Here is an 18813-nt window from a genome sequence, read left to right as displayed (position 1 = left end):
GGCAACTCCAGATCCTTAACCACTGAGCAAGGCCAGGGATCAAACCCACATCTTCATGGATACTAGCTGGGTTCGTTCTCACTGAGCCACAACGAGAACTCCCAAGAAAGTTATTTCTAATAAAAAAAATATACATTTAATCATTTCAAATAAAAAAGAAGAATTTTAAAAATGTACACAAAATATTGGGTGGGAAAAAAACAGCTTAATAAAATAGTATCTACTATATATATATATATATATATATTTTTTTTTTTTTTTTTTGGTCTTTTTAGGTAGCACCCAAGGCACCTGGAGTTTCCCAGGCTAGGGGTCAAATTGGAGCTGTAGCTGCCAGCCTGAGCCACAGCCACAATAATGTGGGATCCGAGCCTATACCACAGCTCATGGCGACGCTGGATCCTTAACCCACTGAGCAAGGCCAGGGTTGGAACCTGCATCCTCATGGATACTAGTCGGGTTTGTTACCGCTGAGCCACAACGGTAACTCCTACAATATTGTTTTAATTTATATACGTGTATGTGTATGTATACCTATATGTACACACACACACACACACACACACACGCGTAGAAAAGCCCAGAAGCGTTTGAATTCATTGTTAATTCTAAATTTTCCTCTTTATCCTTTTCTGTATTTTCTCCTATCAATAGGTATATATTTTATAAGAAACCCCAAGTCCATGTCTTGGACAGATAGTGCTCATCCTTGCCTATCTCAGTGTCCCAACCCTACCCAGCTGCTCCCCACCTCAGCCCTGAGCTGGAAATGGCTCGATCAGTCCATATGTTACAAGCTTCCTTCTCATGAGTGAGCAGAATCTGGAAGCAGTTTGTCCAGCGTTCCTGGAGGTGAACTGAGACTCCTGGGAATGAGTTACCATTTGATCTGACTGGCCTTCTGCCCAGCTTCTGGTTTTCACCCTAGCTCCCTGCTGGGATAGGAGCCCAGCCCTGAACCTCAGCCAAAAAAGCTGTAGCCCTGACTCCACTTAATTCTTGCCAGCCCAGGAGACAGACACTGCTAGGGTACCACCACCACTACCATCCCGACTTCCCCAGCTGCTAGATTGTCCGAATTAGCCCAGGGAGACCTCCCAAGACTGCAGCTCAGATAACAGCTCAGATAACAGCAATTTCTCCCCCAGGCCTGAGATATTAGCCTGCCAAAAGCCTTTTACAAACGACTCCTTTACATTCACAAGTAGGCTAGAAACACGGCAACATTTGCAGCTTAATTCACTGTACTGACCAAATAGCAGCTATAGCTTAAGAGGTGAAATGCACTTGCTAGGCAATCACAGTGCGATCACACACTTTAATATTTATCTATGCTTACATTATGTGATCCTATCACATCTTTGGGACTTGGTTTTCTCATCTGTAAAGTGATTGGACAACCCTTCAATTAGAATTCTACATACATTTCTTTATCAAGCAATTATATTCACTGTTTGGACCCGTTCTGTTTCTCCTGCAGTGTTCATAATGCTAAGTATGACAGCGATCTCATGGTTTTTTACAGTTTTATGGTTATTTTATGGTTTCTACAGTTAGTTGTACATGTGTGTTTTTCTCCTGTAAGTTTCTTGAAGACAAAGATTTTGTTTTACTTGGTCTTGGAGGCTGAGTTTCTTGCACGGATAGCTCACAGTGGGCTGCAGTAAACATCGACTGAACTGCAAACATCAATGGCTAAGTCACTACACAACACCCCAGATCTTCCGCACTTGAGCAAAATTTGCAAAATACGTTTTCTTTATAGTTCTTAACAGTTTCTTACATCCGGAACATGTCATTTGTAGATAAAATTAGTCACGTTCAACTTCATCAGGAGAACCTTCAGTTCTTTTGGCTATTTGATAGTTGGAAAATGGAGAGGGGGTAGGGGAAGCAATTATTTTATGGATTAATATAATCCACCTTCTTCAAAAAGGACTTAGGGCAGTTTACAATGTGCCATAAGAGGCAGGAACTGGCAAGCTTTGCCTTATTGATGTTCAGAAGCCCAGAAGCTACGTCTCCAGAGAGAACAGCACACAAGATAAGGAAAGAAAAGAGGCACCAGAACATCCAGGTAACCAATAGAAGTGTCAGGCTAGTGGTGGAGCTTGACCTAGGCTGGAGTCATTTTCTTCCTGACAAATTTGCTTCAGAGATTCCTTGGGTCACTTGAACATTTTATAAAGTATGAACTGTTAGTGTCCCTCATTATCCCTAGTGGAGAAACAGTGCTTTGAGAGTATAGCAGGAGAGACAGTTGTTAAAAGATAATTTTCAGGGAGTTCCCGTCGTGGCGCAGTGGTTAACGAATCCGACTAGGAACCATGAGGTTGCGGGTTCTGTCCCTGGCCTTGCTCAGCGGGTTAAGGATCCGGCGTTGCCGTGAGCTGTGGTGTAGGTTGCAGACGCGCTCGGATCCCGCGTTGCTGTGGTTCTGGCGTAGGCCGGTGGCTACAGCTCTGATTAGACCCCTAGCCTGGGAACCTCCATATGCCATGGGAGCGGCCCAAGAAATAGCAACAACAAAACAACAACAACAATAACAACAACAACAAAGACAAAAAAAAAAAAAAAAAAGATAATTTTCAGAAAAGAGTAAAATCATGATCCCCCACACACACCATAGAGCTATAAAAATAAACACTTTGTGGAGTTCCTGTTGTGGCTCAGCAGTGAAAACCCTGACTAGTATCCATGAGGACGCGGGTTCGATCCCTGGCGCCTCTTAGTGGCTAAGAATCTGGCATTGCAATGAGCTATGGTGTAAGTCATAGATGAAGATTGGATTTTGCATTGCTGTGGCTATGGTATATGCTGCAGCTGCAGCTCCAATTCAACCCCCAACCTGGGAACCTCCATTTACCACAGGTACGGCCCTAAAACGACATAAATAAATAAATAAACACTTTAAAAAAATTCTTATGACATGAAGAAACCGGCATATATTATAACAGTTCAAAGGAAAAGTCAAAGCACAAATTTGTGAGGAGTAAACTACAGGGACCAAACCAGTTTTTCCATGTGGGAGAGGAAGTAAATTAAAATTACTAGTAGATCAGACATCACATGGATATCTATCAGTTACCTAGAACTTACAGAGAGTCGCAAAATAGCTCAATGACAAGAAACCAGACTAGAACCTGATTATCTGGAAGGGTATGCTATAAATGAGACAATTTCCCATTAAACACACAATTTTTTTTTCTACAGCATTTACTTGACCCTTGGCCCTAAGAGATCTCTTGAACCTAACAGATGTTCTGGCCATGCTTTGGGAGGTAAAGGGCTGTCATTTCATCACTGAATTCTCTGCTGGTATCAGAGATATTTCACAGCACTCATTAAAAAAGAGCCATGTTTTTGACATCAGGGATCCCTGTGTGACAGAGCTGAACTTATGTTTTAAAAATTCTTCAGAACCTGACATTCTGTACTAGACATTCTCTACCCTGGTGCAGGAATGGGACACGGGGGTTTTCCTTAGAGACAAGGCCAAATTACTTTTCAAAAAGTAATGTTGACTCTGCTTAAATACTCAGTGTGGATTTAGTTGAGACCGTAGGGTTCTGTGCCATGAATAAGAAAGATAACTTGGGCCTAAGAAGTTCTGAAGGCCAGTGTTCCCTGTTACCAGGATCATACTTTGCAGTAATTCTTTCAGAAGCAGCATCTTCCTGATGTGAGTTTGGTGTTTCCATAGCTTTAGAGCCAGTCTCAGTGGTATGGAAGCTCCTTGAGTTGCCCAATTGGGAGAAGCAGTGTTTACCCCTGTGAGTTAGACCTTGATCCAGAGGCAGAGAAGCGGCTTAGGTAGCTGAGTGCTTCCCCCTCTAAGTGCCCCTGCCCTGACACCCGCAGTGACTGACCTCACCCCTTGGCCATCCTCCTCCTGCACCGCCCTGGTGGTCTCCCCCTGTGATCCTATCTCCATGCAGGCGCTGAGCAGCCTTTGTTCAGTTATCTGACCTTGTTCTATGGCCGTATCTCTTCTTTAGGTTTTATCCCCTCCTGGAGCTCCACTTGGTCCCTGCTACCCCAGGCCACTCCCTCTTCACAGGAATGTTTCTCTTATCTATTTTTCCTGTCAAGACAGCTGGCAGTTTTATTCAGCATCTAAAGACTCTGGTAATCTTGAGTAGGCAGCAGGCTGGGAGGAGGGATTAAGTTCCCCTTGGCTAAGTGGGGAGGAGGGGTGGTTCCAGCTGGGCCAGGCACTCTTAAAAACCACCAATTGGCTGCCGGGACCATAAAAGCAGTTCAGCCTAGCCTTTGCTGAATGTCTGAATTTTTTTTTTTTTTTTTTTTTTTTTAAGTAGAATTGTATCCCCATGGACCCACCCGGGTAGGTTGGCTGCAAAATATACATTCCAATAGCTGAATGAGTTGACCTGTTGTATGGGGTTACTTAGTATTGTTCATTTAAATACTGGAGAATGTCTGTCAAATACAATGGTTTTCGTTGTAGCACAGTTGATGTTAAACTGTTCTGACAGTAAGTAGGCAACAGGTTCTGCAGCTTCTAAAGGAAAATCCTGGTTTGTGTTAATAAAACCATGTCATCAGCATGGAGAAGGCACGTACTCTGCTGTTTACTATACCTCACAGCGTCCTGCCTGTTTATTTAACAGCTGGATCAAGTTATATGTGACTAAACTTGATGCCATTTTAGGACACTACCCTGTTGTATACACTTAGAACTGGAATTTTATCCTACCCAGAAGAAACTCAGAAGGTACACAGGATTACAGAATTTAATTCACAGATTCATCCAAAAGATACTGAGTACACCACTGTTCTAGGAACTAGAGATACAATGATGAAGGAGACATGGTCTCTGACCTGGGAGAACTTAAGATATAGTGGAAAAGACAGGGAAAATAAGTATTACAACGTTTTCAAAAGGTTGATGTGGCTGTCTATCCTGGTGTCTCGGATTCCTGAAATTTTATAAGCTTGAAGAGAAATGAAATTCAGTGGTAGTATTAAGATACATGGTCTTATGCGAGCACTAAAAAGGGATCTGATCAGAAAATAAAATCACCACAAGAAGTCTTTTTTGTTTGTTTTTATGTCTGATATTTTTAAAATTGAAAAGTAACACTTTGTTTACTGTAAAAAATCATCTACAGTCTCATGATTTCTTGGTGCATAACTATTTTTGTTCCGAATAATAATACCTAATACCTGCTCATTCTTCAGGTAAAGTATATCCTGAAAGCTAATTAGGAAGAAAGGATTTGTTTGTCTAAGAGCAGGGGCATTTGTTTTGTTTAAGCTATAAGTGATGATAAAAAAAAGTTACTAAATCCCAGCTTAGTAAGTGACAAATCTATAGGATACAACAAGATCATCTCATGGTTCTAGAGCTGAGGTAGACAACTTCTTATACTATTGGAGACTGGTACCACAAGGCCCCTTTCAAAGAAGTCTTCCATGGACAACGCTTTTCCTATACTGATATGCGTGATATACATGATTGCCTGTCAATTCAGCCTAATGTCAGTCTTTCACTGAAATCAGTCATAACCACCTCTTCCCCCCAAAAAAGACAAAGGAGTTACAAAATTATCTGAATTTAGTAAGTCAATGTTATCACTCCACGTAAAACATTTGAAGGACTGTCTTACAAAATTTTCAGGGTATATCAGAAGTCTTTCTTGAACCACACAAAACAGTAAAGATCAATGTGAAAAAGCAGATTTTTTTATTTTGTTTAATATCAAAAGAAATGCATGCAAGTCTTTTTTTTTTTTTTTTAAAGGGCTTTTCCTCAGGACTAGCACCCCAGAATTCAACACCAGGTTTTTCCTCTACCTAATCTTGATCTCTGACTTTGTGAAAATAATTTTTTTGTACCTAAGTTTTCTTAACCAAAATGTCATATCAATCACTAAGAGGTGATGAAAACCAAATCATGACGAGGGATTAGAGAGGATAAATAAGTTTATAGTTTTAAGAAAAGAATTAAGCTGTAGCTACCAAATTTCTTTAAGACCACAAAGGCAACACAAATAACAGTACCTTCACATTTTTTACCTACAATTTCTTCACCTCTAAAATAAAGAGTTAGGGAGCTCCCATCATGGCTCAGTGGTTAACAAATCCAACTAGGAACCATGAGGTTTCGGGTTCAATCCCTAGCCTTGCTCAGTGGGTTAAGGATTCAGCGTTGCCGTGAGCCGTGGTGTAGGTCGCAGACGTGGCTCAGATCCTGCATTACTGTGGCTCTGTCATAGGCCGGTGGCTACAGCTCCGATTAAACCCCTAGTCTGGGAACCTCCATATGCCACAGGTGCGGTCCTAGAAAAAACAAAAAACAAAATAAAATAAAATAAAAAACAAATAAAATGAAGAGTTAAATGATCTCCCGGGTCCAATGTGGTTTAAAATTAATTCTATTACCATGTTATTCTACTATTGTTAAGAATTATGTCCAGAAACATAAGAAATAAAATAGCAGAGAACAAACACAAATAGTACACCATAGCAAACATCTCTAAAATGCTTCTCATTTAGCTTCTTCAATAAGAAAATGAAATGTTACAGAAGCTTAGCTGGTTCTAAAAAGATACTCTGAAACCTTAAGCCTGACTCAGGCCCATGGTCAAGGAATTAATGTAGTTAGGACCACCACAAAGTGATGTGGTGGCAGAGGAAGTCATTTAGAGTAGATTGGAAAGGAATTTGCTATTTTCCCCACTCTGACTTTATTCAAAGCAGTAGAAAAATTACTTCCCAAAATTTTGAAATTGTATTTAATAATGAAATGTCAAAGTAGATACAGCATTAGGTGTTTTTCTAGGCCGTTCAAATGCTTCTTGGGTGGCTGAAGGCCTATCTGAGGTGTGTATTAATGGCTTAGTACAATGAAGTATCTTAATGGCATATTTACTGAAGCACTTAATCTACTCTTTGGGGGTGAAGAGATCAAGTGCATCCCCATTAAAGCACAGAGGCTCACTACAGACAGTATAATGGCTGCTACAGCCTGGAGTCCCTACACTCACCCTGCGGCTTGTTGATAACCTCAACCTGTCAAAGTTACAACTTTTGTCACCCAGCATTTTGAATTAGAACCTAAGGCATTTCATCAATACCTGTCAATCCACACCCAGCAAAGAAAGCAATACAGTGTCAAGCAAAGGATTTAATTTAACGAGCTGGCCATAAACCTGTCATGGGTTGTTTTTCCTTAGCCTCCCTTCTTTCACCACTTCCTAAGCCAAATCCAACCAAACACACAGGGTTCAACAGAATCACTCTGAATTGAGAGAAATCCCCACAGACTTCCCGCTACCCATCTGTATAACCTACTAGAGAACTGGCTGGCCAATAGGGCCCCAAGTTTCTCTGACTCTTGAGTAAAGAGACCAAACTAAATAGTGTTTAGCACTAACATTCCATGATTCTATCTCATTTTTTTCTTCAGGTAATTAGTAGTTTGAAGAACCCTGATTAAAGTCAAATTTCCAATTTTTGCCTCAAGGAAATTTGATTTCTTTTTTACTTTTTCCTAAAATAAAATCTCTAGGTACAAAAAAGCTGAAGGTGCCTGTTTTAGGTTTACTCCTTTGATATTTAAAAAATGAAACCAAGAATGGCTGCTATTTAAAGAAACAGTCATAAAAAAATAAAAGTTATAATTTGGGGGGAGTTGTTCTTAATGAAGTAACGCCACATATGAGTGCATCTTCTTTTTAGGTAGGTATAAATACCATGCCAGCATCTGTGTTATAAGTGGAGTCATAGAAGAAGGGGTCCCTGTAAATGAACTGCTTTCATTGTAGTTAAGGGTTTTTTGGTATTTTTGTATTGTTTTGTTTTTGGAGGTTTTTTTTTAAGGCCAGTTCTGAAAAGGACCTGGGAACTGAAAATCACTCCTATGAAACACCTAGAGGAAAATATATACAAATAAAACTATATTCAGCTTTACTGCTGGACACACAATTACTCATCATATAACTACTTACCATGTTATTACCAGCATGTCCAGCATAAGCAACAGAAAGATTTAAATGTTCTTAAATGTTGGCCTAGGAAGTGGAAATGAAACAGGATAAAGACTAGCTTTCCCTATAAACAATGACATAAAGAACAACACATTCAATCAATAACTTCTGGGTTAGGAAAAAGAGAAGTAGCATATAAGAAACCCAGTTTCAAGTAACAAGGGTCTCAAGTGGAGGAGTGGGTTAAAAGAGCAGATTCTTTAATCAAGTTGAGCTGCTCAGCTTTTAATCTGCAAAGGACAGTGGAGTTAGCTAAGTCATATAGAAGCAACTGAATGCCTTCCCCATTAAGTGGCCTACTCTTAGGCTGCAGTAGAATTAAACTAGTTCTAAGTTCCTTCAAGTCTCTTTTTTTCAGTGATTCCTGGAACTTTCAAAGACTTATCCAAATGAAACATATGCCCAGTTTGAAGGCAAATCTACCACAGAAAAAGCCTCCTTTCAACCCAGTTCTATCTCTCCTCAGCCAGTTTATCCAAAATTTTGGCTTTTCAGATTTCTGAGCTCCAATTTTCATTTCAACTGCTCCACCTCCTAGAAATACCTAATGGACTATTAAAGAATTGGCAATGAGTAAAAGAAATATTTCATAACTGGTATTTTTATTTTGGTTAGAAAAATTCACAAGTTATTTTAATTCATAGCTATAGTTCTTAGCCCATTTTAGAGGAGCAGTTGGGGCTGCAATTTTTTAATTTAGCTTTTCTCTAGACTACCTGCAAATCATTAAAAATGTATTCCCAGTTGGGCATACAGTTAATGAACTGTTCTTTGCAAAATCCATCTGTAAAGATTCTGTATAAAACACATTTCATTTCCCATTTCGCTTGTGATCTGAAGTTATTTGTTGCCTCTGCTTAGGCTAATCTTGACCTAATTCTCATAAAAATAAACACAATGGTGTTAGAGTTCACAACTTTGGGCAACACGGTTGCATACATGGAATATATGGAGCTAACACTGCTCTTGTGGGATGACACATGAACATCAGAGCACCAAAGTCCTAGGAAGAAGTGACCTCAAGTGTGTGTAGTCCCACGAAGTTCCCATTAATGAAGGTGTTTAAATCCTACAACCTTTTTTTTTTTGGCCACTCCCACAACATGGGGAAGTTCCCAGGCCAGAGAGCAAACCTGTGCCTTGTCAGTGACCCAAGCCACAGCAGTGATAATGCTGGATCCTTAATCCACTGAGCCACCAGGGAACTCCAAAATCTTCTAATCTTGAATCAAGAATCTCCTTTCATATCGTGTTGAAATGTTCTTTGAAGCTGCCACTTATCATATGCTTATCATCCAGCAGCAATCAGTTAAGTGTTTGTTTAGTGACAAAGCCTCCCCTTACTTCATTTACACTTGATCTTGTACTTGTGAGAACCAGAACATACACAGGAAGAGAAAGTAAAGTCAATTACCGGAGGTAGACTGTTATCAATTACTGACTGTCCCCCTGATTAGCCCTGAAAGTTCTAATGACCTACAAAGTTTCATATGGTTAATATCAAATACGAAAACCCAAGAATTCATATTTAAATAGAACCCTTTCATTGACATTTGGTCAAGGAGCAAGTTGAAGTAAGGAAAGAGTACTAGATTAGGAGTCAGAAGACCTGGGTCATTTACCACCTGTGGTTTCAGCTTCATCTGTCTTATGGGGTGACCTGCTTTGTCTATCTGACAAATTTGCTTTAAGTATTTAAATGAGGCAATGGCCATGAATGTTCTTTGCAAATCATAAAGTACTTTATGAAATACTGAATACTCCATCTTGTTATGTGTACTGAAAATGGAATACTTTTTAAAAGAAATTTTTATTAAAGAGCTTCAAAAGGACTACAAAAGAATCCTAATACAATATTCCACTGTTCTTATCAGAAACATTAGGTAAGGGAGTAGTGAGGCAGCAACTCAAAAGAGAGAGCTCAAAATCTGGCTTTGGGGAGAGCACTGAAAACACTTGAGTCTTTCTAAGAAAGTCTGGAGAAAAAAGATGCACAATTTTCCACGAGACCTAATTTCAATTACTGATTTTTTTAAAAAAACTACAAAACAGCAAAATATTTATGCAAGCAGAGCTATTTATTGGTCACCCCAGGGCACTTGTCCTTAAACTGGCCCCTTCTTGTATCTTTACAATGTTGTTGGACACCTGTGCAATTCTGAAGGCAAAGGAAAACATCTGTTCATACCCCTACTCATGCCTCTAGGTCCTATGAGCCAATGTTATTATTAGTTTATTAATAATTATTATATTACTACCATAGTAGATTTAGATTAGATCACATAGATGTCAGTGGTAAACTGAATAGAGGAAGTATTAATTTAATTGAGATTATACTAACTCGTTTATGGTTTATTGCTAATCCAATGAAAGGTCCCTAAAAGTCTAAGTGCCCTGGGCCCAGCATTACTTTAACAAGGCCAAAATAATGAAACACGAGCCTCAATATGAAGTAGAAACAATAGTTCAAGCATGAGTTTCTCTAAGAAAGATTGAGGGGAAGAGATCCTTTGCTCTTTACAAGGCTCCATTAAAATTAAAGCAGTTGATTTCTTTTCGAAGTTGTAACATTACAAAATAGTCATACAGGCCTCTTCTCTCTAAGTCGCAGAGAGCAACAGAAGTGAATGATCATCTCAGTCTTTTCTCCTCTCCATCTCTCTGTCCCTCCATCCCTCTCTCCAATCTTCCTCCTTCCTCTTTCTTTTTCTGAAAAGCAATGAGCTTAACCTGTAAAGAAACAGGATGTTTCCTATAGCCTGGGCGATTTTTTACACTTCTTTATCTTTGTGTCCCCATCCTGCACCACCCACTTTCCCCTAAAGGTAGTGACATGGGGAGGGTTTTATTTGATTAGGTCAAAGGTGAGAATCCCAGAACAATAATGTCCTTTTAATAGTCTCTGGTATGACAGAAAACATAAAACCAGAGGCCACATACCTATCTTATCCACACATACCATCAGCATCAGTGGATATTCCACGACAGCCGGAGGCAGTTTATTCTCACAAGTATTCTGCCCTCCAACCACTCCTATATCCTGATGAACCAGCTTGCTTTGCCTGCTCATCCTTTCTGTGTATTTTCCTCATCTATTGTTGCAAATAGAAATCAGCTAAGTCCTACATTTCATAATAGCTACAAGTAATACTAAGTTATTGCTATGTTATATTCAAACTAGATTATGCAATGTAGAAGAATAGAGGGTTGCTATGTCTGTGTGTGAGTTCCATATATATATAACAGAAAGAAGAAAGCTATTTCACAATTACTTAGAAGATAGTCAACTTAGTTTTAGTAACAGTGCAATTTAGTCAAATTAATCAAACTGTTTCCCTCATTCTAAAAAGGGGATTATGATAATTATTAGGAATATTGTAAGGATTAAAAATGATGACACATAAAGAATGCTTTATCATAACAACTATCACAAAGAAAGTGCTCAGTAAAGTTAAGATTTTTTAATGTTGTTGTGAGCACAAGAGGGAGTCTATACAAGGTATCAAGTAGAGCATCTGGCCTAAGTAAACACTTGAAAGAAACTGGGTCCCTCTATATGCCAACCCTTCATTCCTCTTTCATATTTCAGGGTTAAGAGATGTGAGTGAATGAAATCACTAATCAGTACGCTTAGGTAGATTACACTTGCAATCAACATGAACAAAGAAAATCCGCAGAGAACTTCGCTGCAGAAACACTTTAAAAAACCTTCTTCACGCAGAAGCTGATTCAAATTCATCCTGTTGCTATTCTGGATAATGCTAGAATTACTCCCCAAGTTGGAAACAGCATGATTACTGAATAAGTTAAAATTTATGGTCAGTCGTATGACATTTTTAACAGGCATGGGAAAACAGAGTCTAATATGGAAATAACTAAATCCTAACAGCAGTTGAAATGACTCACTCCTTTACCTCATTAGGATGAAAAAGTATCTTTTCACTTGACAAATCCACGTGACAATGACAAATGCCTAGTGCATCTTCCATTAAGTGAAATTAAATATACAGTATAATTTCATCATGGAAATAATTCCTTTTACAATCATTTTTACTATGCAATATTTCAGATATGTACTTCTAAAAACAGAAAGAATATCATAAACCCCTGGGTACACACTACTCAGCTTAAGAAATAAAGCATTACAAATGTAATTACAGCCTCCTTAATAATCTCATTTCTCAATTCCTCTTTCCTGTGGTCCTCAAGGTAATCACCACACTGAATTTGGTGTTATTTATTCACATGGGATGCATTCTTAAGGTTACTTTCTCTGGCCAAAATAAAAGGGTTAGTCTTCTATCCATCCATCTTCCATCCATCTATCCATTAATTATCCAGTTAATTATTCCCTTTGTGCTTATGAGTATAATTTATGATGTGGCAAGGTCTATAATATCAGAATTAGGTACTATTTTTTTAACTAAATCAAAAGAGGTAAAATATGCCATTGTGAGGCCACTCCAACTGGGAAAAGTCAAGTCAATGATATTTAGAAAAAACTTTATAGGTGCGGAAAGAATTCGGGATCTGAGTCCGCAATATGGCAGATTATACATTAAAAACCCTCCTGCTAGATCAACTGGAAATGCTGTGGAAAATTACACACACACACACAAAATTTTTAAATGCAGAGCTGAGCTCATATAAAAGAAAAATATCCAGCCCCAGCCACAGGACCCGAGCCACATTAACATCATGATGGCCGCCCAAGGAGAATCCCAAGTTCAGTTCAACCTTGTACTGGTTGGCGATGGTGGTCCTGGAAAAACTACCTTCATGAAACATTTTCTGACTGATGAGTCTGAGCTATCTTGGCTGTTGAGGTCCATCTCCTTGGGGTCCATACCCACAGAGGACCTGTTAAGTTCAAAATAGTTTGTAAATGTTAAGTTCAATGTGAGGGATATAGCTGGTCAGGATAAATTTGGTGAACTAAGAGATAGATATTATACAAGGTCAGTGTGCCATTATAATGTTTGATCCAAGATCAAGAGTAACTTATAAGAATGTGCCCAACTGGCAGTGAGATCTGGGATGAGTGTGTGAAAAGATCCCCACTATGTGGTGTGGCAACAAAGTGGATTTTAAGGACAGAAAGGTTAAAGCAAAGTCAATTGCCTCATAGTGAAAAAAGTATCTTCAGTACTATGACATTTCTTGCCAAATGTAACTACAACTTTGCAAAGCACTTCCTCTGGCTTGCTAGGAAACCGATAGGAGACCTAACTTGGAGCGTGTTGTCATGCCTGCTTGTGCCTGTCCCCTCGCCCCAGGTGGTCATGGACCCAGCCTTGGCAGCGCAGTATGAGCATGATCTCAAGGTTACTCAGACACCTGCTATCCCCAATTAAGATGATGACCTGTGAGAAAATGAAGCTGGAGCCCGGTGTCAGGAACCTAGTTTTATAGGCAACAGTCCTGTGACATTAGTGGTGCAGTGTGTTTGCCAGTTTATTACATACCAAGCAGAACATGTGCTTAATCTTTGGGATGCTGAAGGAGATGAATGGACCTCAGAGGGAATATGGTAGTTTAAGAAAAAAAAAATCTTCATTTTTTGGACCTGCACACTTAATTGTTTTGGAACACAGTTATTTCCTTCTTGAGTTTCAAACATATGATTGCTACAGTCACATCTCAACATTCAGTGGTGAAATCTTGTTTGTTACTGTCTTTCCCATTCCTTTTCTTTTAGGCTCAGAATAAATTTGTATTTCAAATTAAAAAAAAAAGAAAGAAAAAATATTGAGGTGCCAGAAATAATGAAGCAAGTAAAAACTGAACTGGCAAATGAGTAGTCTTGCCTTGGTGGTGGATGGTGGGAGCGGCGGCAATCTAGGACTTTGGTTTTCAAGGGAAAGCAAAGGATGGCCTTTGTTATGATGGAGAACTGAAACTGAAACTAAGATCCCCACACAAAATTGGAAAGGCTAAACTCTCAGTTGGGGGAACATATCTTCCCACTAGCAAAAGAATGAAATAGATAAGGAAATGAATAATAAATAGATATGGAATAATATAATATATAATAATTTACTATATAATAACATAATAATATAATGAAATAGGGAAACTAGTTTATCTGTGCTTGGGTTCTGAATGGGGAAGATAAATTGCTTGAGAATTCGTAATATGCACCTGCACAACACAGAGGATTGAATTTCTCACATCATCTAGGAAGCTATAAGTCAAGAAACTACAAAACCAAGTCCTAAGCCAGAGATACCTTAACTACACAGAAGTAAACCCCAAACTATGCTGGAATAACCTTTTCAACACAGGCTGCATGGGAATTTTTAAGGGAAGATAAGCTCACAATCCAAGATTTAAAAATAAGGGAAAACAATCTGCATATTTACTCTGGGTAGATTCAGTAGCCAAAAAAATAGTAGATTAAAACCTAAGAAATCAACACAAGAGAAATATCTGATTGAGACCACTAAATAATTATGATTAAGAAAATATCATATAAATAATTAGATTAAAATTCTCCAGAACTCTGACAACTACTACAACTTCTGCATTCCTTAACGTACATGAAAAATGGGTGAGCAGCTGTTAAGAGAAAGATTAATAACTACATTTGGAGGAAAGATCAGAGCAAATCCAGAAATATAAAACACTGAATTTTATAATTTATAATTTTAAAAATTCTATAATTTTAATTTAAAAAGTTTATAATTTATAATTTAAAAAATGTTACAATTTTAATTTTAAAAGTTTATAATTTTATAATTTTTAAAATTGCATAACTTTAATTTTAAAAGTTTGTAATTTTATAATTTTTAAAATTTTATAACTTTGGAGTTTCCGTCATGGCTCAGTGGTTAACCAATAAGACTAGGAACCATGAAGTTGCAGGTTTGATCCCTGGCCTTGCTCAGTGGGTTAAGGATTCCATGTTACCGTAAGCTGTGGTGTAGGCCGGCAGCTACAGCTCTGATTAGATCCCTAGCCTGGGAACCTCCATATGCCGTGGATGTAGCCCTAGAAAAATACCAAAAAATATATATACAATTTTAATTTTAAAATCATTTATAATTTTATAATTTTAAAAAATTTATAATTTTAATTTTTAAATAGTTTGTAATTTTATAATTATTAAATTTTTAAAAATTTTATAATTTTAATTAAAAAATATTTGCCACTGAATTATTTTGAAACAATGTAATAATGGAAAGTTGTGAATCCACTTAACGTTAGTTACTGTAGGGAAAAATGGCTTTCTCTTGGAAATGCATAAATTGAGGCTCTCTCCTCCAAAGTACCTGTAAAAAACACTGATGTAAAACAAGCAATTATCTATATAGGATTTAGAGGATGTTAGTCTACACATCAAAGCTAGCATGGCAATTTGAAAGTCAGGAGAGGTGGTGGTGATGAAAATGTTATACTCATCTTTAAATGTTTTCCTGTATATAGCTATTTATAATGCTTTAAAAATTAATGATTAATATATTCACCATGGTCTCCTTACCTAATTTATTTTCCTGAGGCCCCCACATAATAGACACCTATATAAATATCTCAGTATGATACCAATATCTATTTCTTGATTATATTTAACCTAAACTTAAACTTTCTGCCTATGTAAACAGACAATGAATCTTGTCTGTATTTCCAGCCATTTCTTGCCACTTCCACATTCCTATCTGCCCCTCATCACATCACACCTGAGTTTATCAGTTAATCATCAAATATTTGACTGCAAGCTTACCATGTATCAAGTATTGTTGTGCTAGATGCTACATGATTAAAGTTTTCACAATCTATCTTTATTGCCTCCAGTGTTTCCTCTTCCAGCTGAATATACTGATTTAATCTTCCTTTTTTTTCCTTTTTTTTGTGGGGGGGCCACACCCATGGCATATGGAAGTTCTCTTTTCCACTGTGCCAACACGGGAATTCCTTCTTCTTAAAACACATATTACTCATCTATCTGTTCAAAATCCATCCATGTTTCCCTGAAGGAAGATAAATGCCAAACTTTTTTCTTGATATAAAAAAAGCCCTCCAAGGGAGTTCTCCTGTAGTGCAGCAGGTTAAGGTTCTGGCGTTGTCACTGCAATGGTTTGGGTTGCTGCTGAGGTGCAGGTTCGATCCCTGGCCCAGGGTCTTCTGCATGTTATGGGTGGACCAAAAAAAAAAAAAAAAAAAAGCCCTCCAAAAGCTGGCCCTAAACTATTTTCTAAAGTTTTCTCTCATCTCTCTCCTAGATATTCACTTGCATGAGTTTGGGAGGGCAGTATCTTCCAAATAAGCCATATACATTTCTTCTTTGCAGAGTCAAACTGAGTGGGAAAAAATTATGTTTATGGAAAACATATAAGAAATATAAGGATATGACATGATGGAAAGTAAAAGAATGGGAAAAGACATAACATTCAAATACTAATCAAAAGTAGCATAGCTTAAAAAAAAAAAAAAAAAGGAAGTTCCCATTGTGGCACAGCGGAAAGGAATCTGACTAGTAAACACAAGGTTGCAGGTTCAATCCCTGGCCTTGCTCAGTGGGTTAAGGATCTGGCATTGCCGTGAGCTGTGGTGGAGGTTACAGATGCGGCTTGGATCCTGCATTGCTGTTACTGTGGTGTAGGCTAGCAGCTGTAGCTCCAATTTGACCCCTAGCCTGGGAACTTCCATACACTGCAAGTGTGGCATGAAAGAGCAAATAAAAGAAAAAAAAAGTAGCATAGCTTTATTAAATCAGACAAGTAGATTTTATGCCAAAAAAAAAAACATTACTAGAGACAAAGAGGTACATTTGATAATAAATGGGTTGGTTGATGGAAATATATAATAATTCTAAGTACATATGTACTTAATAACACAGTCTCGAAATATATAAAGAAAAAATTGAATTATAAGAAAAAGTAGACAAATCCACAGTCATGTGGAAGATTTTCATACAACTTTGTTTTTTATTTTTAGGGCACACCTGCGCATATGGAAGTTCCCAGACTAGGGGTCAAATAGGAACTATAGCTGCTGGCCTACGCCATAGCCACAGCAATGCCAGATTGGAGCTGCCTCTGCAACCTACACCACAGCTCATGGCAGTGCCAGATCCTTAATCCACTGAGTGGGGTCAGGGATGGACAGGCATCCTCATGGATACTAGTAGTGTTTGTAATCTGCTGAGCCACAACAGGAACTCTTTCATAAAACTTTCTTATTAATGGATAGAATAAGCAGACAAAATAACCAGTAGACCATAAAATGCAGGACCACACAATTAGTAGACCTGACCTAACTGACATATATGGAGCACTACACCCAAAAATTAAAGAATAAAAATGATTTGAATGAAACATTAATAAAAACCAAGTACATGCTGGGCTATTAAAAGCAAGTTTCAACAAATTTCAAATGTTCTCCTTCCACAGTGTAATTGTGCTAGAAATCAATGATAAAAGAATACTTTGAAAATCCCCATATATTTAAATAGAAAATTAAGAAATGTACTTTTTTTTTTTTTAACTTATTATTTTGTCTTTTGAGGGCCACACCCTCGGCACATGGAGGTTCCCAGGCTAGGGGTCGAATCAGAGCTGCAGCTGCTGGCCTGCATCATAGCCACAGTAATGCCAGATCTGAGCTGCATCTGCAACCTACACCACAGCTCACAACAACACCGGATCCTTTAACCCACTGAGCGAGGCCAGGGACCAAACCCGAAACCTCATGGTTCCCAGTCGGATTCATTAACCACTAAGCCACTCACAACAGGAACTCCCCCAAGAAATGTACTTCTAAATAAACTAATGGGTCAAAGAGAAACTTCCTCAGAGAAATTAGAAAATATCTAACTGAATGACCATCGATAAATAAGTGTTAAGACGTATTAAACCAACCAGAGCTGAGCCTGGAGGGAAACTTACAGCTCTAAGTGCTTATTTTATATACAATGGAAGACTAGGCAACCAAGAGAAAGAAGGAAGTCCTGCCATTTGCCACAACATGAATACACCTTGAAGGCACTATGCTAAGTGAGATAAATCAGGCAGAGACAGACAAATGTTGTATGATTTCACTTATATGTGGAATCTAAAAAATCTGAATTTGTAAAAACAAAATAGAATGGTAGTTACTAGGGTCTGGGGGTTGGGAGGATTGGGGAGATGTTACTTAAGGGTAAAAACTTATGACTAGTTGATACAGAAGTTCTGGAGATCTAATGCACAACATAGTGATTATAGTCAGCAATATGGTATCAGAAATTTTAAAGTTGCCAAGAGACTAAAACTAAACTCTTAACACAGAAAAGAAAGGAAAAATATATGTCTTGATAAAGATGTTAGCTAATGCTATTGAAGTAATCATATTACAATATATAAATGTGTCAAACCAATGCATTATATGCCTTAAACTTACACAATGTTATATGTCAATTATATCCCAATAAAACAAAGAAAAAAATAAATGCATATTTTAGAGAAGAAAGCTGCAAATCATTAAGTATATACCTTAAAAACTTAGAAAGGCAAATTAAGAAAATGGAAGAAAATAATAAAGAGCAGAAATGAACAAAATTGAATGAATATATGCAATAGAAAGAATAAATAAAACCAAAGTTAATTAGAAAAGACTAACAGAATTGATAAGTTTCTACTGAGACTGACAAAGAAGAAAAATGAGACATCACAAACAGCCAAAGTCAAGAATGACAAGGGATCTAGCACTACAGGTCCTACAGATATTATAAAGATCACACCATGAATAACTTTATGCCAAAAAATTTGAAAATGTAGATGAAATGGATAAACTCCCAAGAAAATACAAATTACCAAAACTTACA

General features: G+C 37.8%; 1 protein-coding gene and 1 pseudogene across 2 annotated transcripts in view; one reads left to right on the top strand and one right to left on the bottom strand.

Moving 5' to 3' along the window:
* ANAPC10 (anaphase promoting complex subunit 10) overlaps window positions 1–18813 on the bottom strand; it is a 144354-nt gene that overhangs the window by 41253 nt on the left and 84288 nt on the right. The gene's annotated exons all lie outside the window — the stretch shown is intronic.
* On the top strand, window positions 12394–13381 carry LOC100625345 (annotated as a pseudogene).

This window comes from Sus scrofa, chromosome 8, assembly GCF_000003025.6.
Source record: "Sus scrofa isolate TJ Tabasco breed Duroc chromosome 8, Sscrofa11.1, whole genome shotgun sequence".
In the NCBI taxonomy this organism is placed as follows: Eukaryota; Metazoa; Chordata; class Mammalia; order Artiodactyla; family Suidae; genus Sus; species Sus scrofa.
This window is presented reverse-complemented; position numbering and strand designations above follow the sequence as displayed.